Raw genomic sequence first — 23,822 nt, forward strand, 5'->3', positions numbered from 1 at the left:
AATACTCTGTCCTCTCCCACTGAAGCCCTGTTCACATCCTCACATCTGAACATGTCACCCTATTTCATTTTAATCAATGTTATTTATCATTACCGTTATAACTTTGTATAGTTACTACATGGCTTTATTTTTTTGCAAGTAGTGATAAATGAGTTGACTTAAAATGCCATTTAATCTTTGCTTTCCCAGAATAAATGCAAAATTATTATATATGCACTGCTTAATTTTGTTAGCTAATATTCTTTGAGTATATATTCTTTAAAAAAATCTTGCTCCAATTCCATTTATAAAAGCTTGTCAGGTTTTGATACCAAGATTTATGTGGTTTCTATGAAAAGTTGGAAAATATTTGTTGTTACAGTCTCTGGATTAGTTTCAGGGCATTAGGTAGTACTGATTTTTTTTTTTTTAAAGATTTTATTTATTTATCTATTTGACAGACAGAGATCATAAGCAGGCAGAGAGGCAGGCAGAGAGAGAGGAGGAAGCAGGCTCCCTGCTGAGCAGAGAGCCCGATGCGGGGCTCGATCCCAGGACCCTGAGATCATGACCTGAGCCGAAGGCAGCGGCTTAACCCACTGAGCCACCCAGGCGCCCCGGTAGTACTGATTTTTTTAAAAATGTTTGGAAGTTATCATTGATGGAATGGTCTGGTGTTTTCTTTGTGGATCACGTGTAAGTAGTGTTGAACATCTCTAATGCATACAGGACAAATCAAATTTTTCAGTTCTTCTTTTGTCAGTTGGGCAAACTCTATTATTATAAGCTTTTTCTAAACCATTCATTATCTTTTTGATACCTAGGTTAAGGGGTGATCACTGGTTTTTCTTTTCCTTTTTTGAAATTCATATTTTCTATTTTTATTATTTACTTATTTTCTTTTTTTGAATTTTTGTTGTGTTATCTTAATTACCATAAAATACACCATTAGTTTTGATGTAGTGTTCCAAGATTCATTGTTTATGTACAGCACCTGACCACTGGTTTTCTTCTTGATATTGACTACTCTGACTCCTTTGTGCTTTTTCTCAGCTTTTCAGGGTGTTTTAAAATTTCGTTAGGTTTTTTCAAATACCAAATTTGCCTTTGGGAATTCACTCTATTGTACTATTTTTTCCCACCACTTGTTTGAGATTTAATCTTTATTACTCTTGAGTATAGTTGATAATATTTTCCAATTTCTATAGTTGGATACTTAGTTTATTCATTTGTATCTTTTATTACATGCAATTAAGGCTAAGTATTTTTCTTTGAGATAAACTTGAACTATAGCTCACAAATTTTGGTATTCCATATTTTCATTATCATTGGATTCATAATATTTTCTAATTTCTATTATAAATTCATTAATTTAATTTTCAAATATTTTTTTAAAGTTCAGGTTTGGTGGTTTTTTTTTTTTTTTTTTTTTTCTTACTGAATTCTGGCTTTATTCTCCCTAGAGTCAGGAGACATACTGTCTATGATTTTTGTCATTTAATATTTGTTGATTTTTAGGGTCACAATTTTCCCTGCCTTAAATAAGAGTAGAATGGAACAGAATGTGTTCCCCAAGGAAGAATTGGGTTTTCCCCCTGCTACAGCACACAGCATTGGAATAGGAACAATGTAACAAGATCTATTCTATGGGAGCAGTATAGTTACATTATCAGTCCAGGGACCAGTAGCTTAGGCATAATAAAGTAACTAACTATCTAGAAAAGGACAGTGGAGAACTATGACTCTTGGCATAACTATTCCTTCTTGGTAATTACTATGAGAATGACCAAACTCTAAGCAGCATCAGTCCCCAAATGTATTCATCTCTTTGCTTGCATTTAAGTCCAGCATGGGAGCCAGTTTCAACAAGGCCTACACATTGTTTGCTGTTATTTCCAATTTTCTTTCTACTCATTTTTCTTGTTTATTCCAAGAAGAATTCCCACAGCCTGAATTAGAAGAACAAGGTTTAGAATGAAAAAGAATGTGTTTATTTCCAATTTTAGCTAACTCACCATCATAGAACAATTAAATTTAATTGATACCACGTTTTTTAAAAAAGAAAATAAGGCTATGTATGTGGATGTAGAAATTAAAAAGCAGGTCAAGTCACCAAATATTCATCCACCTAAACTTGGTCCAGTGAAGGATGTGCTTATTTTTCTGATGTCTTTGCCTTAGTGGATGTAACTGGTGACACACACAACTGAAATGATGCCTCTCAGGTCTCTCAGATCAGAGCCTGGATACTGAAAAACTGATCTTGCAATTGTTTTTGTTTTTTTTTTTTCTTTTTTTAAGTAGCAAATCCAAGAGCTGTCCTTTTCAAAGTTGGACTTTGCAGCAGGTTTCTCCAAACTCCATGTAATTACTATGTGTATGTTCCTGAAAGTTTTAAGATTGCTAAAAGTGGCCTCTAGATTACCAACGCATGAGCTCATATTTTATTAATAAGAAGTGGGGATATATTATCCTATTTTTGTTTGTTTGTTTTAAGGCTTTTTAGAAATGATGTCCTAAAAGAGAGAGAGAAGAGAAGATAACTGTTTTTTATTATATCAACTACTTTATCCTGCTTAAGGAAACCAAATTTAAGTCACTGGGAATAAGTACCTCATGCAGTCAAATATCAGTGCTAAGTAAAAAGGAAAATCTTCTATTTCCTTATTATTGCTTATTAATCTTATGCACAATGGCTACCCATCCCTTTATTTATTTCACAAGCCTGACAATCACAGACTCATCTTTCAAAACCCTTATACATGGCAAGGCCATGCAAATTACAATTTATAGTAAGCCACTTTTGAAAGCAAAATGGAGCAATAAAATAATCTAAAATATGTAATATTAAAAATATTGATTTATTGATCTAAAATTTTATTGACACATTATTTTACACAAACCATATTTTTGTGTAAAACCCATTTTCAAACTTAGAATGATCTTTTATATACATGATACATAAGAATATATATATATATATTTTTTTTATTAGTGTTTTCTTTATGTTAGTCACCATATAGTACATCATTAATTTTTGATGTACTCATCATGACTTTTCATGACTCATTGTTTGTATATTACACCCAGTGCTCCATGCAATCCATGCCCTCCTTAATACCCATTACTGGACTAACCCGTCCCCCCATCCCCTCCCTTCTAAAACCCTTAGTTTGTTTTGCAGGGTCTATAATCTCTCATGGTTCCTCTCCCACATTGATTCCTCCCCCCCACTTTCATTTTTCCCTTCCTTCTTCTAATGTCCTCCATATCATTCCTTATGTTCCACAAATAAGTGAAACAGTGTGAGTATATATATTTAAACACACACATACACACACACGAGTATATTATACATTAAAAAAATCAAAATTAAAAATCCAGTTTATAACAATTTTCCAAATATTAAGATGTGTCATAAGCAGAATTGTTAACTTCACATTGTAGTCTAATGGCTTAATTAGTCTTATCTATATTTGTCTATAATACACTGTCACTGGTATTTTTCTGAAGATCAGATTTTTATAAATAGTTTCTTTTTAAAAAACAGTTGTCTGAAATAGTCTCCAAAGTTGCATTTTATTGTTAGTTTGGAATTGTAGAATCTTTAGCTGACTCTTCTCTGTCTGACCATAATACTTTTAATTGAGGAAACAATTTCATTGTAGGTACTGAGGTAAGTTCAGGGCAAATGCTGCTAAATTTTGTTAGATTGATGTTATCAATTTTTTTTTTTTTGGTATTGAAACATATAAATATTTTAGCCCAAATATTTTTAAAGGTATTGCCTTTTTCATTCAGCAAAACTTCTAAAACAAAATGTTTTTAATTTTTTTCCAGTGTTCCAAAATTCATTTTTATACACCACACCCTGTGCTCCAAGCAATATATGCCCTCCTTAATACCCACCACCAGGCTCACCCAAGATTTTATTTATTTATTTGACAGAGAGAGACCACAGGAGGCAGAGCATCAGGCAGAGGGAGAGGGAAAAGCAGGCTTCCCGCTGAGAAAGGAGTGTGAGATCCTAGAGCCCTGGGATCGTGACCTGAGCAGAAGGCAACCACTTAATGACTGAGCCACCCAAGCGCCCCCAAAACAAATTTTTATAATAAAAACTCATTATAACTCTTGTCTATATTTAAGATATATTGAATGTTTGCCAAATTTAAAAGCCACAAAATCACAGGCATTCTCAATTTAATTCCATTCTGACATAGACTATAAATATAACCAGTGAAAATAGGTGTTGCATCAAATATTTTCCCCACAAGTTAGATACTAGTAAAAATATGTAATTTAAAAAAAAATCTTGTATATGGTTGCAGATTTTCTCATTCTGCTTTCTATAAATAAATGTTAATGTATTCTCATTTACAAACTTTGTTTCAACATAATTCTCTAAAGCTGAAAAGCTAAAAAAAAACAAACAAACTTTGGTGCTGTATCAATTAACTATTTTGCTAAAATTTTCCAACTCATTTTGAATAAAAATTCTAAATCTGGAAAATAGAAAGTTATTATCATTGTAGCATGTATGTAAGATTATTGAACAAATAGTTTATTCAAAACCTCAAACGCTTCTAAACTTCAAACAGCAAAAAGAAAAACTACTTTTTAAAATTAAACTTCAGATTTGTCCCCAAATTTTATAATGTAGTTTTTATGTCTACTTATAAATTATGTGTATATTTTGACAAGTGCAGCTTCACTATTGTGCTTCAATATTGATTGTTAGAATGTTGCATCTTACTGAGATGCACATTTCTGTGTGTTTGACAAATGTCCAAGTGTCTCTCTGTTCCATAAGTTTCTTAATTTAGTAACAAGAAGGTTTTTTCCATGATGCTGTGCTCTACCTATATTTGTTTTCTGATTATCACCTCAAAGACAAGAACATCTGTCTTCAGTGTAAAACCTTTGAACTACACTTGCAGTAGTATCTACAATAATAACAAATTACTCACCTTTGAAGAATGAACTTTCAAAAGCTTTATAAGGACTCCATAGTAATAACAAACCATTATTAAGTTAACTGACTCTGTATTTGAAGCATCTGTTAAATAATATGTTATAAAACTGGCAACAGTTAGCTGTTCTGCTAATAATGCCAGGATGTTAAGAGCTATTATTTCACATTTCATATGTGCACAAGAAAAATGGAATAAAAAAAGAACAAAATTATTTGTGGCAGTCATGGAGATATGCCATTTTGATTTGCTTTCCAGAGAAAAAAGTAGATGTACCTTTTTTTTTTTTTTTTTTCCCCTGAGAGGAAGGTAGTTAAGTAACAGTCTCCAGCCACACTGCACATTTGAGATCTCCAGCATTTGAGCTGAGGCCCTGCTCCTTCAGGGAAGCCACAAGTGAGCACAATGGCAACACAAGGGCTTGGTGATCAGTGCACAACTTGAGACTTGTCTGTTGGGCCATCTTTATTGTGGACAATAGGTTTTACTGAGACTTTATCAGATCTACATTGTAGTCTGGGCCACTCTCTACCAATTCTCTTCTTTTTCTGTTACGGACTTCACAATATCCCCCAAATCCATATGTCAAAACCCTAAATCCCCATACCTCAGAATATGATTCTACTTGTAGATACGGCTTTTAAAGAGGTCATTAAGTGGAAATGAGGTCATTATAGTGTGGTCCTAACCCAATATGAGTAGTGTCGCTATAAGGAGAGAAAGAGACATCGGGGTATGCATGCACAGAGAGATGACCTTGTGAAGGTGCAGCAAGAGGGAAGCCTTCTGCAAGCGAAGGAGGGTGACCTCAGGGGAACCAGCCCAACCAGCATCTTGATCTTAAACTTCCAGACTCCAGAACTATGAGAAAAGAAAAAAAAAGAAAAAATGGTGTCACCAAAAAATTTAGGTCACCAAATCTGGGGTATTTTGACAGCCTTGGCAAACTAACTTACTCTCTTTTGTCACTGTACCATATCTGCATTACAGTCTGAAGGCTTTCCATACCAGATCTTTTCTTAACAATTCCCTATTACTTTTGCAACAAATTACCACAAATTTTGTCATTTAGCATAACACCAATTTGGTATCGTACAGTTCTGGAGGTCAGAAGTGCAAAATGGATTTCATTAGGCTAAAATCAAGGTGCTCTTAGGATTGCATTCATTCTGGAGATTCTAGCAGAGAATCCATTATGTTGCCTCTTCTGTCTGCAAAAGGTTGCCCGCATTCTTTTACTCGTGGCCTCTTTTCTCATCTTTAAAACCAGAAACATAGCATTTTAAAGTCTCAAACTCCAATCCTCCCGCCTCCCTCTTTCATCTATAAGGATCTTAAAATACTTGATCACATCTGCAAAGCCCCTTTTGGATGATAAATAGCATACTCAGAGGTTCTGAGCATTAGGATTAGCAATATGTCATCATTTGGGGGGGCAGTATTATTCTGTTTACCACATAGGCATTGCAAATCCACTCTTCAAACCATTTATACTTTTCTCTTTTTGTGAAAAAAATATTGATTTATCCATAAACAGACACATTACAAAATCAATCTTATTTTAATGAAAAAAAAAATGTACTTTACAAAGTCACAGGTCAGTGCATCTCCAACAGTTGTACACCTTACATAGTCATCTCTAAATATAATCTTATTAAAATAGTAGGAACTTTTTTTTTTTTTTAGATTTTATTTATTTATTTGACAGAGAGAGATCACAAGTAGACGGAGAGGCAGGCAGAGAGAGAGAGAGAGAGGGAAGCAGGCTTCTTGCTGAGCAGAGAGCCCGATGCGGGACTCGATCCCAGGACCCTGAGATCATGACCTGAGCCGAAGGCAGCAGCTTAACCCACTGAGCCACCCAGGCGCCCAATAGTAGGAACTTTTGAGGGAGATAATGATGCACTTTCAGCCATTTACATAATCAATGATATTATTGGAACCCTTATGGTAGATTACAAATATCAATAAAAAGTTATGTGCATATTATATGTTGAAGTCAACTTTCATAAGAAACAGAAGTTTAGTAACTAATTATGCACTTCCTATTCTTTAGCTAACTGCTGGTTAAAGAGACCAATTGCAGAATAAAATACTATTGCCAAACAGTAAAATAAATTTTAAAAATCTTGATTTATCTTTAGAATGAGTGGTTAAAAACAAAAACAAACAAACAAAACAGTAACATGAAATGTAGACTTTCTCACCTTTCTCTACCTCTGTCTCCCACACATATTTTACATTCACCACAAACTATTATTTCTAACATTCTCATTGATTCTGCCACCAGATTCCCAGAGGTTTTGGACATCACAGAAAAACTGGCTGTTCCATCAAAGAACTGGCAGGAACATCAACATTAACTGGTTTTACCATCAACTCTCCCTAGCATCCTGTGTTTATCAGTGAGCATTCTGAAGGAACACTATTAGCTATATGAAAGCCAGAAAGTAAGAAATGATCACTAATTTTTTAAAATTTAATATTAATTCCATACAAAAGTGAGAAATTGGTTCACTACAGATAACTATCAGATATTCCTTGTTCTAACTAGTATTAACCTTGCAACAATTAGAAGTCTACTAAATTCATACTAGCTTATTTTATTTAACTACTAATAAACATATCTTATTGAAAATGAAAAATCTGGGACAAATTTAACCTGGGACAGGAGGCCAGGACTATCATAAAAGCAGTGTGCAAAAATTATTACCCATAATGTAACTATCATTTATCTGGCTGCCATTTTAGTTACTGTCCAGCAACTTCATGACTCACATTGGTTCTGTGACAATATCCAGGGCATTCAAATATCTCTTTGTCATGAGTAAATTTCTTTTATATTCTTATATATTAGTCTATAATATTATTTATTCTTAAATGCTAAAAAATTGCTAAAGAAGACCCTACTTTACAGAGTTGTCCCCCTTTTGGGAAGATTTTAGCTCAGAATTGTGAAAATACAGCAAGTTATCAAGAAACATTGTACTCTAATCCCTCTTCCTATTTATCTGATAAAGAAAGATAAACCTATACTCTAACTTTTTCCACATCATTTATTTACATGCTGTATTTTAACTCTCTAAAGAGCCTTTGTATATGTGTGACTGCACCTGTTTTAGACATAAACAAACTGGGATCCAAAGATTTTACTGAATTTCCTTAGACCAGTATCTTTAGGTAAAAGGACTCAGGAACAAATTAAGGATTTCAGACCTCACCTACATGTGATCTTTGTCACAGGAAGGAGATAATGCTTGTTGAGTATTACATTAAAATTACATCTAGGTAAAAAGGAATGAAAAATCTCCAAATGATTGTTAAGAAATAATAGTGATAAAAAAGCAGTACTAAAAACTTACCTTAAAAAAATATTTAAATTCAACTAGGCAACATATAGCACATCATTAGTTACAGATGTAGTATTATTTTTGACAAGAAATTGCTATCACTGGCTTGAATGAGTAGAAATTAATAGCCTATCTAATGGTTAAGAAGCTTCCTTATGTTTGTGCTCCTTAGGATATCCAGAGACAAAGCTTAGCAGCAGCAACAGCAACAGTAGAACCACTAATGTACTGTAAATCATAGTATAATCTCCTAACTCATTGGGAAAGTAGATGACAGTTTCCAAGAAATAAGGTCAAAATCTTAAGAGATAAAACCACATGAAGTTAATGTGCAAATGTCTTGGTCTTCAGAAATGTTTTAGCAAGAAGTGACAGAGAGCATGCCAAGACTTACCAAACCTTCCAACCACTACTCCCTCCTGACTGGTGCAGGAACAAATGATATTGCTAAAATAAATCTGCAGTTTTATCTAGTAATTTGAATTTATTTAAAGGGGGACACAGATGGTGTTTTTATCTCATTTTCCCATAGAATAGTATGATTTTGAAAGAGAAAAGAGTGTATGACAAATGAAGTGTTGGCTAGCTTGATGATGCTGAAGAAGTAAATTTGGTTTGGGAGATTTGGCAGGGATTGGACACTTCTCCCATGGCCTAGAAGAATGGATCTGGCAGGAATGTGGCAATCTGATTAAAAGCACCTTCACACTGACCTGTAGAGAGGAGAAAAGTGTAAAACTAAACACGAAGTTTTTCCTTGGCTAAGAATCAAAAGAACCATGTTTGAATTGCCCATTAATTAGTTTAAAAAATTATTCTGAAAAGGTTATGGAGTGATAACTGTGATTTCACATGCTTATAAACAATGCAGAATATTAGGAATCACAAATGAGATATAAAATGTTCTCAGTTTAGATGATTTAATTAAAATATGTTTTACACACCAGTTACCCACACACCTATATGGAGGAAGCAAAAACATGAACAAATTTGATAAACAGATATGTTAAAATATATACACAGATTTTTTTAAGTTTCCATTATTGAAAAATGTGCTATTTTCAAATTGAAGAAATGGTTTTGTTAATAAAGTTACTATGAATTATATTTAAACATTGTACTTTCCTTATTTCAGTATTATCTTTTTTTTTTTTTTTTCAGTATTATCTTCCTACATATTCTATGTAGGGTGTTTTAACTCCACCTCTTTTAGAATACATCCATTATGTAAATATGGATATATTTCTTATCAAAGAAAGAGGTATACAAACAAATTTTAGCTCCAGGTTTACTGAGGTCCTTGTAAAATTTCTTTAAATATATGAGTTATTATATTTTCTGTAAAGTTTCAATATAGGTCACAAAGGAAAACAACAGCCAGTATTTACTGAGTGTTTACTATACAATAAACCCGATGTTATATGCTTTTTGTTAGTTCTTTAAACAAACTTGTGATATATTAATACTTATTAAAAATATAAACACTAATTTTTAGAAATGAAGTGGAAATCACACAATTAATTAGAAGCAGAGCAAGTTTGAAACTCAGACTTGACTTGAACATTTCTATTTTTAAAAATTTCACTATGCTGAATGCAAATATTACTGTTTCATTTTCTTGACATAAGTTTCTATTTGGGAACAAATTTAACATGTTTACCAGGGTTTTGATTGAGCTCAGCCTCACTAGAATTTCCAGTTGATTGCACTGTATGTCAAATCAGCTATCACATTTCTGGATGCCTAGAAGGCATATAAGCAATAGTAGTTCTCACTGAATTGCTCTACCACCAAAGTGCTTTGATCCTCTGTTCAGTTTATTCTAGGTAGAGAAATTTTTCTAATTTGTTTCTCTGTGTGTCTGTTACTTAATCTGTTAACATGGGAATTTCACCACAATTTTTTTGTAAGGAGTCAATTAAAATACATTTTGCATATGTAAAATTAGTAAAACTAGAGACATTCAGTAAATTTATTTTTTCTAAACACTGAAAGTAACACAGATAATGAAATACATTTGGGGAAAACTGATGCATCCATCTTGAAGACATGAAAAATTAGTAGTGTACAAATTAATAATTATTGCTTTTTAGGATTTCAGATTTGTGCCTGTGCTTAAAGGTGCCATGTTACCTTCTGCTTTGGTTCAGTGTCCTAAGAATGAATCTTGTGAACCCAAACTTTACTATAGTCCTAGCAGTAGCCAAAAAATTATAGTAAATTTTGGCCAGGTTCCTCTCCATTAGTTTTCTCTTTCACTTAGCCTTAGTGTAAAAAAAAAAAAAAAAAAAAAAAAAAAAAAGTGTATTTGGAACATTAAAAAAAAAAAGAGAGAGAGAGAAAGAAAGGAATGAAAGAAAGAAAGAAGAAAAAGAAGGGAAGAATGGAAGAATGAAAGGAAGGAAGAATGAAAGGAAGGAAGAAAGAAAGAAGGGAGAGAAAGAAAGAAAGCATAAGTTATGGTGGAGGGTAAATGGGTGGAGAGAGAGAATAATTTAAAGAAATGGGCTACAAACTTATACAAGTAAAATATAATTTTGTATAGATTTGGAAACAAGCAGAACATATAAATTGTACATGAGATAAATATGAAAATTATTACAAGAAAAGAAAATGCACTAAAAATCTTTAGAAGTAGAGGTTGAGGTATGATTTTCCAAGAGTTCTTTCTACTGGAATTAAGGGCCATCTTGGATAAACCTCAAGGACATTGACCATTTCTTACCTTTAATTCCCCAGCACTCTTCCAACTTCCTTCTTGCATTTTGTCAGCTGTCATAACTGTTTAACATTTGATACAGTGAGTCAGGGGTTGTATAAAAATGCAACAGAATTTAGTGGAATTAAACTATCTGGTTTCTTTATTAAAAGAAAAAGAAAATGTCTTTACTAAAATAGTAAAAGTTTTATGATAAATGAAGTTGATGATTTTAGAGTTTCTTTTAAACTGACAGATGTAAGATTTGGCAACCCCTAGGATTCACTACTGATGGTGAACACAGAAAGAAAAACAGCAAAAGTATTAATAATTAAAAGTTGCAACTAAAAACTAAAAGTTGAACCCTTTATTCCAACTTCTCATCATCATTTTCAGTATCCTGAAACTGGAAAGTTTTCTCTATTCTATAAACATATTGAAACATACTAATTTATTCATGCACTTTTATTTATTCAGGACTCTTTTTTTTTTTTTTTCTAATACTTATACAATACTTGACTGCTAGAGCAATTATAACTACAAACAGGCATTATACTTTTTTTCTTTTGTAATTCAAGCAGCCAAATAGTTTACTTAATTAATTATTCATTTCAATAAAGTTGAGCATACAAGGAAGCTAAAAATAAATGTGAATAAAACTGTAATGTTAACTAACTCATGAGCAAAATGTCCAGGTCTTGCCAAATCATACTCTGTACAGTAAACCAACTCTCAGTCAGTAAAACTTCTTCAAATGGAAAAGATAATTATAAATTGTTTTAAGTATGTACGTAAGTTCAGGGACTTCCAATAAAATATCTTTGCCCAGTAAACTTAAAAAACCTGCTGATCTCAATTGAGTGAAAAGCCTGCCAAATTTCAAATTCATTCACAAGGTGAAAATAGTTTAAGGGATGTGTGAGACATCAAATTACCTAATATTTATGTCATAGGGCTCCCAGGATAAGAGAGAGAAGAAAAAGAAAAATATATATATATGAAGAATAATAGGTGAAAACTTGCCTAACCTCTGTACAGAAACATACATTCAGATCTAGAAAACCTGGAGAGTTCCAAACAAGAAGAACGCAAAGCAACCCAATACCAACAATGGTATTGTGAGTATAGCATAACATATAGACTTGTTGAATCACTATATCATACACCTGAAACTAATGTAACATTGTGTGTCAACTACACTTCAATTAAGAAAAAGACACAGAGTGACTGAATTGATTAAAATAATAAGACATTTCTATATACTGCTTACAAGGAATGAACTAGAGACTCAAAACAAAGCGATGGAAGAAAATATTGCATGCAAATGGAAATCTAAAGAAAGCTGGCAAAGCTATATTTCTCTCAGACAAAATAGACTTTAAGGTAGAGACTATAATAAGAGGAAAATGTTATTACATAATAATAAAAAGGTCAATACAACAAGAGAATATAACATTTGTAGCTATCTATACACCCATGTATGAACACCAAAATATATAAAGCAAATATTAACACCCAAAGGGAGAAATATAGAACAATACAGTAATAGTAGGAGTCTTTTTATACTCCACTTACAACAATGGATAGATCATCCAAATAGAAAATCAATACGGAAATATCAGCTTTAAACGACATGTAACATCAGATGAAATTAATAGATATTTATGGAACATTCCATCACAAAGCAACAAAATACACATTTTTCTCAGGTTCACATACATTGTTTTCTATGATAGATCACACATTAGGCCACAAAAATAATTTAATAAATTTAAGAGAATTGAATTCATATCAAGAATCTTTTCTAACCACAATGGTATGACACTAGAAATTAATTTCATGAGCAACACTGGAAAATTCACTAATGTGTGGAGATTAAACAACATGCTATTAAATGACCAGTAGGCCAAATAAGAAATCAAAAGAGAAACAAAAATATCTTGAAACAAATGAAAATGGAAATGTAACATACTAAAATTTATGGGATGAAGCAAAAGCAGTTCTGAGAAGGAATTTCATAGTGATAAATGCTTACCACAAGAAACACGAAAAGTCTCAAATAAACAACCCAACTTCAGACCTCAAGAAACTATAAAAAGAAGAACAAAATCCAAAATTAGTAGAAGTAAAAATAAGAAAAATTGGAGTTGAAATAAATGGAATAGAGACTAAACAGACAATAGAGAAGACCAATTAAACTAAGAGCTGGTTCTTCGAAAACATAAACAAAATTGACAGATTTTTAGATATACTTATGAAAGAGAGAGAGAGGACTCAAATAAAATAAAAAATGAAAGAGAACGTGTTACAACTAATACCACAGAAATACAAAGGGTCGTAAGAAACTACTATGAACAGTAATATGCCAACAAATTGGACAACCTTGAAGAAATGGGTACATTCCTTTGATAAAACTGGACTATGATAATATACGGTACACTACAAAATGAGCTCAAAGTGGAGTAAAGACTTGAAACTAAAACCTGAATACATAAAAGTCCTAGAAGAAAACATAGGTAATAAGCTCCTTGACATAGGTCTCGGTGATAATTTATTTAATGAATCTAACACAGAAAGCAAAAACAACAAAGCAAATGTAAGAAAGTAGGACTACATCAAACTAAAAAGCTTCTCCACAGCAGAAAAAAATCATTAACAAAATGAAAAGGCAACCAACTGAATGGTAGAAAATATTTACAAAGCCTATATCTGATAAGGGGTTAATATCCAAACATACAAGTAAGTTAGAAACTCAATTGCAAAAAAGCAAGCAATCTAATTGCAAAATGGGCAGAAGAGCTGAATAGATATTTTCCTAAAAAAGATATACAGATAACTCAATGTGGTTTTGATTTGAATCTCCCTGATAGCTAATGTTAATGAACATTTTTTCATGTGTCTGTTAGCCATTTGTATGTCTTCTTTGGAGAATTGTTTGTTCATGTATTCTGCCCATTTTTTGACATGATTATCTGTTTTGTGTGTGTTGAGTTTGAGGAGTTCTCTATAGAACTTGGAAATTAGCCCTTTATCTGTAGTGTCATTTACGAATATCTTCTCCCATTCCATGGATTGCCTCCTTGTTTTGCTGTGCAGAAACTTTTGATCTTGATGAAGTCCCAAAAGTTCATTTTCACTTTTGATTCCTTCCTTTTGGAGACATGTCTTGAAAAAAGATTCTGTGGACGAAGTCGAAGAGGTTACTGCCTATGTTCTCCTCTAGGATTTTGATAGATTCCTGCCTCATGTTGAGGTCTTTTATCCATTTCAAATTTATCTTTGTGTATGGTGTAAGAGGATGGTCGAGTTTCATTCTTCTCTGCATAACTGTCCAATTTCCCCAGCACCATTTATTGAAGAGACTGTCTTTTCTCCACTGGATATTTTTCCTGCTTTGTCAAAGATTATTTGACCATAGAGTTGAGGGTCCATATCTGAGCTCTCTACTCTGTTCCACTGGTCTATGTGTCTGTTTTTATGCCAGTACCATGCTGTCTTGGTGATCACAGCTTTGTAGTAAAGCTTGAAATCAGGTAACGTGATGCCGCCAGTTTTGTTTTTCTTTTTCAACAATCCCCAATGTTCATAGCAGCAATGGCCACAGTCTACATACTGTGGAAAGAGCCAAGATGGCCTGTGACAGATGAATGGATAAAGAAGATATGGTCCATATATACAATGGAGTATTACGCCTTCATCAGAAAGTATGAATACCCAACTTTTGTATCAACATGGATGGGACTGGAGGAGATTATGCTGAGTGAAGTAAGTCAGGCAGAGAGAGTCAATTATCATGTGGTTTTACTTGTGGAGCATAAGGAATAACACGGAGGACACTGGGAGATGGGGAGGAGAAGAGAGTTGGGGGAAATAAGAGGGCGGGACAAACCATGAGAGACTGTGGACTCTGAGAAACAAACAAGTTTCTGGAGGAGGGGAGATTGGATGAGCCTGGTGGTGGGTATTAAGGACGGAATGTATTGCATGGAGCACTGGGTCTGGTGCATAAACAATGGATCTTGAAACACTGAAAAAAAAATTAAACTAAAAAAAGAAAAAAGATATACAGATGACCAAAAGATACATGAAAAGATGCTCTACATTATTAACCATCAAGGAAATGCAAGTCAAAACCACAATTAGATATCACCTCACACCTATTAGAGTGGCTATCAACAAAAAGACAAAAAATAACAAGTGTCGGTGTAGATGTGGAGAAAGGAAACTGTTGGTAGGAATGTCAGTTGGTGAGTCACTATGGAAAAACAGCATGGAGGTTATTCCAACAATTAAAAATAGAGTTACCGTACAATCTAGCAATTCCACTTTGGGGTGTTTACCTGAAGAAAATGAACTCTTAACTCAAAAAGATTTGTGTACCCCCGTGTTTATTGCAGCATTATTTGTAATAGCCAAGGGAAACAACTTCAGTGCCTATACACAGTGCAACATTTTTTAGGCATGGAAAATAATGAAATCACCATTTGTGACAATGTGGATGTGATGGCATTACACTAAGTGAGATAAGTCAGGTGAAGACAGACGAATACTGTATAATTTTCCTTATACCTGGAATTCTTTTAAAAAATTAAAAACAAGTTCATGAAAAATTATTCACAAAGGGATTGAATCTCTTATTTCACAGGCTTATGGTAAAAACAAAACTTTATTAGCTTTCCCGTGTGTTGAAGGAAATACTTATTCTGTATTCTTACTCATACAAGTACAGTAAATCTCAAAAGTATCAGAAACACTTAAAGATATCTAGCTAAATATCATTTTTAACTTGGGAGGAAGGCTTGCTTTCTAGATTTATATGACACCATAATAAATTGAAAGTAAAAATTTCCTTTGTTTTAATTTTAAAAAATGGGAAAATAGTACAGTATAAAATTTAGGCAATCTTATATAACTAAGAACTAATTTTAGTTACATTTTAATATTGGACATAAGCTTTTATTTATATTAAATAGAAACTAAAGAACTGAAATTATTACTGTTTTCATAAACTCTAACTACCTTCAAGCAAACAAATATTTGAGATGACTTTGTAAGGCAGGAAGTCTTTTACAATCCACACAGTACTAACCAGGAAAACTATAAGCACTTACAGTACTAATAGTCAGTTTACTATGACAAAACTCATTTGAAATTATATGAAAACACCCTTATTAAATTTTCTTAATCCTTTCTGGGGTTTTATGACTCAACATATGTCTAAAGTCCTGTTTTTCATGTGGATATATTTACAGGCCTAAATAAACTAATTGCAATTAGGATTACTTGACCAAATTGATAATTAGGTAACTCTCCAAATCTTATTTCATTTTAGTATTTGAAATATCTCTCAAAAGTTTGCAATAAAGTAAGTAGATTTGCAATAAATCAAATAGAATTATAAACATAACAGCCTCTCCTGTTTCTTCAAACTCTTAAGCAAGTTCCTTTTTTTGTTGTTGTTTTTTGTTTTGTTTTGTTTTCTTGTTTGTTTGTTTAAGACAGAAAATATACACACTTTTTTATTTTGGTTCCTATGAAGACAGTACCAGTCTACCACAGTCTGCTGGCTCCTTCCCTCAAAATCAATAATGAAGAGAATCTAGAAACAAAAGGGAAAATGAGCATGAATTCCAGGAACTCTAGCAGCATCTAATAACTTGAAAACTCTCTGGAGACATTAAAGAATGGTTTGAATTAATATATTTGTGAAAATTGAGTTGCTATAATACAGATAAGAGAGATTTCAGAGGTAGATGTAACTGAGCAAATTGGAGGAAAACCTAATTTTTTTTTTTTTAACCTGTCTGTATTCTCTTTGACAAGCATTGCTGGTTTCCTCCAGGTATTATTAGTGTAGCACAAAATCTATGCTAGGATGACAAGTTGAAGACAGCATTTAATGACCAGCTGCCCTGAGGCATTCCCTGTCACTGCTCTGGACTCTTGGAAGACACACCACAGAGGCTGCATCCTCCCATTGCTCCTTCTCCCTAAGTGTTTAAAGTTTAAACCAACCCGAAGATATTGCCCTTATCCACATGGTCCATGATATTGCATCTTTATGCCTGTTCCAAACAGCAAAAAGTGAGAGAAGGAGGAAGAACACTCATCTTCTCCCTCGAGAACACATTACAAATATTTCACTTCTTTAAAGTTACTTCACACCCCACAGGATGGAATTCAGTCACACTGCATATGGCCCCACACTTACAAGAGAAGCTGAGGAATGTAGCATACACATATTTTTTCTAGGTAAACATATGCCCCATAAAATATTTGAGGGCTTAATCACTAAAGAAAAATGGAACATGTTTATTGGGGTATAGCTAAAAGCTTCTTCAATAGTCCAATCCATTCCCTTCCCAAGTATTTCTGCACAGCCATCTCATCTACATAAAGGGAAAAACAAAAACAAAAAACAAACAAAAATAAAAAACCTCCCACTCCCTATGTGAAACAATATAGATCTCTATTATTTACTACATTCAGCCTAAAGTGCAGGATTTTGAGGTTATGTGTGAGCTTATCCATCCACAATGTATCACAAATACAAATTCCTTTAGAAATGGAAGAGTAAAATATCTCACAGTTACTGATCAATATTAAATTCCAACTCTTATGGAACAGTGGAGTCTTTCTTGTCATGAAGAGTATACACCTTGGTTAACTCATCTGGCTATAACTAGTTCTATTTTCTGGGAGGTTCTTCTTGTACTTTTCCCTCCATAGTCACTTCTGTGTCAGCTTCGGAGAGCATGTAGATCTGGAGTTTGCATGGCTGTCACAGCCTGATGTTGCTGATAAAGAGTTTGGCAAACTCAAATTGGTAAATGCGACAGATGAGGTCTGAATAATATGTTAATAATATAGTTTAAACTTAAAGCTTGGTCATGTCTTCAATCATTATTTTGTGAGTGGCCCACAAATTTTTGAGGAGACATCTTTCCAATACTTGAGAACTATAATCTTTTTCAACAAAGAAATCACACACATAGTGAATGAAGAAGTGAATGCTTTGTTATTTCACTTTCATCTTACTTGTTAATGTAAAGAAAGTATCAACTTTTCTGTCAAAATTATCCTTGCTCGGGGCACCTGGGTGGCTCAGTGGGTTAAGCCTCTGCCTTCAGCTCAGGTCATGATCCCAGAGTCCTGGAATGGAGCCCCGCATCAGGCTCTCTGCTCAGCAGGGATCCTCCTTCCCCCTCTCTCTCTGCCTGCCTCTCTGCCTGCTTGTGATCTCTCTCTCTCGAATAAATAAATAAAATCTTTTAAAAAAATTATCCTTGTTTAAGCTTAGCTTGTTTATAAATATGAGGTTGACCAAAATCAACAACAGTAATATGTAAGAATTTATTTACTACTTGGAATTTCCGATGTGCTTTTTATATTAATTGCTACATACCCTTAATATCAATAACATTTGTATTCTATCATCTATCAGTCATCTATCTATCTATCTAACTACCATCTATCTATCTAAAGAGCTGGTTGTTAAACATTTATCAGCATACCACTGACCACCAGGTGAGTATGTAACATATGCTTTAGTTTATTTTTTTAAAGGATTTTATTTATTTATGTGACAGACAGAGATCACAAGTAGACAGAGAATCAGGCAAGGGGGCAGGGAGCAAGCTCCCCTCTGAGCAGAGAGCCCGATGGGGGCTTGATCCCAGGACCCTGAGATCATGACCTGAGCCAAAGGCAGAGGCTTAACCCACTGAGCTACCCAGGCACCCCTAAAGATATGCTTTATATATTTTCATTTATGAATTACACAAAGTTAATATTGGTGAAAAGAAGAATATTCACAATGTGATACTACTTATATAAATGTATATAAATATCTGAAGGTATTATATGTGTACATATATATGTACCTTTTGTTGGAAATATATGTACTTATTAATTCATACATGTTATTAACTACATATACATAATTATGATATGTATATGTATCATGCATACACATGATTAGCTACAATTCATGGTAATATTTGTTCAGCTGGTCTTTTGAGAATAAAATCGAAGCATGTTAAAAAATTAATCTTGCTTTTGAATTTTGACTTATTAAAATAAGCAGTGGGTACCTGAGTGTGTACTATATTGTTCCTCATAGCTTATTATAGGTCCATATTATTTTGTAATATTAAAAACTTAAGCGGGGCACCTAGGTGACTCTCGGGTGTCTGCCTCCAGCCCGGGTTGTGATTCTGGGGTCCTGAGATCGAGACACACATCAGGCTTCCTGTTGGGCAGGAAGCCTGTTTCTCCCTCTCACACTCCCCCTACTTATATTCTCTCTCTCGCTGTATCTCTCTCTCTGTCAAATAAATAAATAAAATCTTAAAAAAAATAAAAGGCAGTATGGTCCTCAGTATGTTGGAGCTCTTTAAAAAAATGGAGACAATGATAATAATCATTTTCTACATTAAGTAAAAATACTAATATTTCATTTATAAGAGATGGGGACCAAAGGTGAAATTAAGTGACAATTTAAAATACATACAACCACTACTCCTGAAAAAAAAATACTAGAAGTAATATATAAATTCTAACTCTTTCTACTCACATGACTCTACTATCTCATTATTTCTTGTCTGGGGTACTGTGGTTGCCAACTGATGGTTCATTGTTCTTTCATTTTTTTTTTTTTTTAAGATTTATATATTTATTCTAGAGAAAGAGCACAAGCAGGAGGGGCAGAGGGAGAGAGAGAGAATCTCAAGCACACTCTATGTGAAACACAGAGCCTGATGTGGGGCTTGATCACACAACACTGAGATCAAAACCTGAGCCAAAACCTAGAGTCCACCCCCATCCAGCTATGCCACCCAGGTGCTACTTCTTCATTCTTGTGCTTCCCTCATACAAAGTCACCAGAGCAAACTCTCTTAAGGGTAAATAAAATAATGACATGTCTCTGGTTAAAACATTCCAAATGATTCTTATTATTCTTAGCAATATGCCCCAAATTTATCATTTCTTATAAGGCCTTTCTGGTCTAGCTGTCATGTGCTGCTGTGATGTCATCTCCCCCCTCTCCAATCCCTGCTCACTACATGACAGCCATTTTGGCCTTTATTTCTTTTTCATCCACCAAACTCAGTTCTTTTGCACTTGCTGACCTTTTTGTCTGGAAAGCTCTTCCAGATCTGTGCATGATTCCCACCTTCTCAATATTCATGACTGAACCCAATGTGATTTCTTCAGGAAGTCCCTCTTCACCTGCCTTAACAAAATCAGCCCTTCAGTTATTTTCTGATACATATCCTTCTTATTTTTTCCTTTGTATTTAGTAACTATGATTGTTGTATAATTGTCAGAGTATTTATTTGTCCATATATAATAAGAATATTTATGTATTTATAAGGATATGGACATATAAAATATGTGGACATTCATATATGTTTAGATATGTATATATTTATATATACATATTTACATATATTTATATATACCTTTGTATGGACAATAATATGTGTTGGCATGTATTATTGTTCATGTAGAATTTGGACTGATATAATTTTTTAATTTTTTTTTTCTCTCAGAGGGTAAGCTCACTTAAAATTAAAACAGATTCATCCTGTTTGCCTGGATCATTGCTATATCAGCAGATTCCAGACACATAATAGGCCTTACTGGTGTTAATTTAGGAGATCCACAATTTTATTCTGAGTAACGACACAGCCAGCTAAGAAAAATATTTCCTCAGATTCCTTAGAGCAATACGACATTGTCACTAAGGTCTTGCAAGTGATATATACATAGAATGTTCTGTGGAACATCTCTGTAGGCTGCCCAAAGAGAGTTTTCACAGGTCAGATAGGAGGCCTTTTTGGTTGTTGCTGTTTTTATCCTCTCCTTTGTTTCATTCAATAAAATGTGAATGTGATTAAACATTGAAATCATCTTGGATACAGATTGGCTTGATAAGGGAAACCACATGCTGGGATGCTGAAATAGGACAGTTAGGTTCTTGATGAGCATGAAGTCCATTTTATCACACAGAATTACTCACTCCAGAATATTTTTTTTCTCTAAAAGAGGAATAATTGGGGGGTGCCTTGGTGTCTCAGTAGGTTAAGCATCTGCCTCTGGCTCAAATCAGGAACCCAGGGTCTTGGGATCAAGACCTGCATTGGCTCCCTGCTCAGTGAGGAGTCTGCTTCTCCCTCTGCTGCTCTCCTGCTTGTACGCTCTCGCTCTCTCTCTCTGTAAAATAAATAAATAAGTAAATGTATCTTAAAAAGTGGAATAATTGTTTTCTTAAGACATTGTTATTTTGTTATTCATTATTGGATAAGATTCCTAATTGTATGTGAAATAATTTTTATAACAATAAAAATCGAAGATGGAAAAAAGATACGGGAGATAGAAAGCAGTAGTTCCAATACAAGTTTTCTTAACAAATATACTTTTTTTTCCCCATTTGAGAGTAGTCCTTTATTAACTGACAAGATTACAAAAATAATCATGTAGATACCTTAGTTTATCCTTTCAATAAGCCTATTGATCTAGTCTTCCCTGTTGCCAGCATCTCCACCCTCCACAAAATGGTCTTTTCATTGCCCCTTGTGGAGAAGATAATTTGAAGGGCCATAAAAAGTCATTTGCCTCTTTGAAATGTTTTCCAACAGTATAGATCTCATGAATCAGATCTTCCATGCAGATGATGCCATATTTACCAAGAGATCAGGCAATCAATGTGTTATCTGTCAGGGCAATTTGCTTCCTGTTGATTTTGCCATAACCATAACCATTCACCGACTTCAGGTTTGCATATCCCCATTCTATATATGGTTCCACAATCCTTAATATGTTAACTAAAGCCTTGTTGAGCTTAACAAAGGAGCCATTGAAGATTTGGCAAAGGTGAAGAAGCTGCAACACCTTTTGAACCTTTGGGTCACACCGTTGATACCTCTGATCCTGATGACAAATGTCAATTTGGGTTCCACAGATATGTAGAAGTTGCCAGCTTTTCTTGCCATTCTCGCCATTCAAATTTCAGTACATCTGCCTATATTCTTTGTGGTAATGCTTAGTTTTTTCATAGATAAGTTTCCTTCTTCCCTTTAAAGCATCTTTTGAGCAAACCTTTTCCCCAGACACTTGATCTTCAACTCTGTGAAATTTCTTCACTTCTCTTTAAGGGTTTCTAGCACAGCAGGAATCTTCTTTTTCTTCTCTTCTGCACCCTCCATGGTTCCAGCCAGAAAAGAGGAATAGACTTCATTTTTTAAAGCAGTTTGGGTTTTAAAAAATTAAGGGCAAGTAGAGAGTCTCCATATGTGTTCTCTCCCTGCCCCTCTAGTTTCTCCTTCCATTATTGTGGTATATTTGTTAAAGTTGATGAACGGATATTGGTACAAGATTAACTGAAGTCCATAATTTACTTTAAAGTTCACTCTTTATGTTGTATAATCAATAGGTTTTGATTAATGCATAATGACTTTTATATGTTGAGTTAAATGATATTAGATAAAAATATCAGTGAGATTAAGTAAATGCTATGTTTATTTGATTATGTATTTGCAATATGTCTCTTCTTACTAATACAAGACTGTTAGGAATAGATTCTTTGTATGTTTTATTTGCTGTTGTATTTGTAATGCCTAGAGCAATTTCTTGCATGGGATAGATTCTCAGTAAATATTAGTTGAACATAAAAATGTGAATTTAAATGTTAAGTGTTGAATATTCTTGAAAAAGAGATAATATCCTCTAATGCAAAACAAAATAATAAGCCAGAACAAAGAAATTTAAACTATGTTTGAAGATTTCAGAAATTTTGGAATAGTGGGGAGGAAAAAAAAAGGAAATAATTTAAGGGCAATCAAAGTATTTACAAGGGTTTGGAAAAGAGTTTTAAAAAGAAGCAAGGGATAATGTAGTACCAAGAGATAGTATAATAGGGAGTTATTTCCACTTCTAAGACTTAATGGGCTAGGAGAGAAAAACTGGAAAGAGGGATTGGTAGAGATAGTGAAGGAGGGGAAATGGGTGGGAAAGAAAGAAAGAAAGGGTGGTAGGAGATATGGAGAGAACCACTACAGAACTCAGTCAACACCAAGGGATCTGACATAAGAGAAGTTAGAGAATAAAATACATGTAACTAATTTCCCATTCTATAGATGTCCTGCCTGCCAGTATCTTTTGTTGTTGAAGCTAAGTCATGAACTGAGAAGTAATCTTTCCATGTGGCTAATAAGAGTAAACCTTTCAGTTTTAGAACAAAAACAGCAGAAGAAAGAGAATATATTAGAGAATGTGGAATATAGGAAGAGTGCATAGAACAGTAAAGAATGACTTTATAGTGGCAAACAAAATATCCTTTTCAATTCTGGTTTTTGGGTTTTTGTTTGTTTATTTGTGGGGTTTTTTGGTTTGTTTGTTTGCTTTTTATCTGACTGAAAACATTCTTTGGTTGAAAATTTTGTATCCGAGGAGCACGAAGGATACAAAAAAAAAAAAAAAAAATCCCATTAGCTACAATATCCTGTGGAGTGTTGCATTGAATTCTCAAGTAAAACCAAACATTATTCACCATTGATATTCTTCATATCAAGTAGTAAATTAAAAAGTGGAGAAATGAATAAAGTAACATAAAACATGGCTACTATAACTGATTATGAGGCTTTAATTGATATTTATGGCTTTTCTACCAAACGTTCCAGGTTTTTGTTTTTTTTTTATGATTTTATTTATTTATTTGACAGAGATCATAAGTAGGCAGAGAGGCAGGCAGGGGGCGGGGGGTGGAACAGGCTCCCTCCTGAGCAGAGAGCCCGATGCAGGGCTCTATCCCAGGATCCTGGG

The 23,822-nt window shown here is 33.7% G+C and overlaps 1 pseudogene; it reads right to left on the reverse strand.

The window, feature by feature from the left end:
- Positions 1-21,418: 21,418 nt before the first annotated feature.
- LOC125094299 (60S ribosomal protein L7-like) lies at positions 21,419-22,239 on the reverse strand (annotated as a pseudogene).
- Between the last annotated feature and the right edge of the window lie 1,583 nt (positions 22,240-23,822).

Source organism: Lutra lutra, chromosome 2 (assembly GCF_902655055.1).
Source record: "Lutra lutra chromosome 2, mLutLut1.2, whole genome shotgun sequence".
Classification (NCBI taxonomy): Eukaryota; Metazoa; Chordata; class Mammalia; order Carnivora; family Mustelidae; genus Lutra; species Lutra lutra.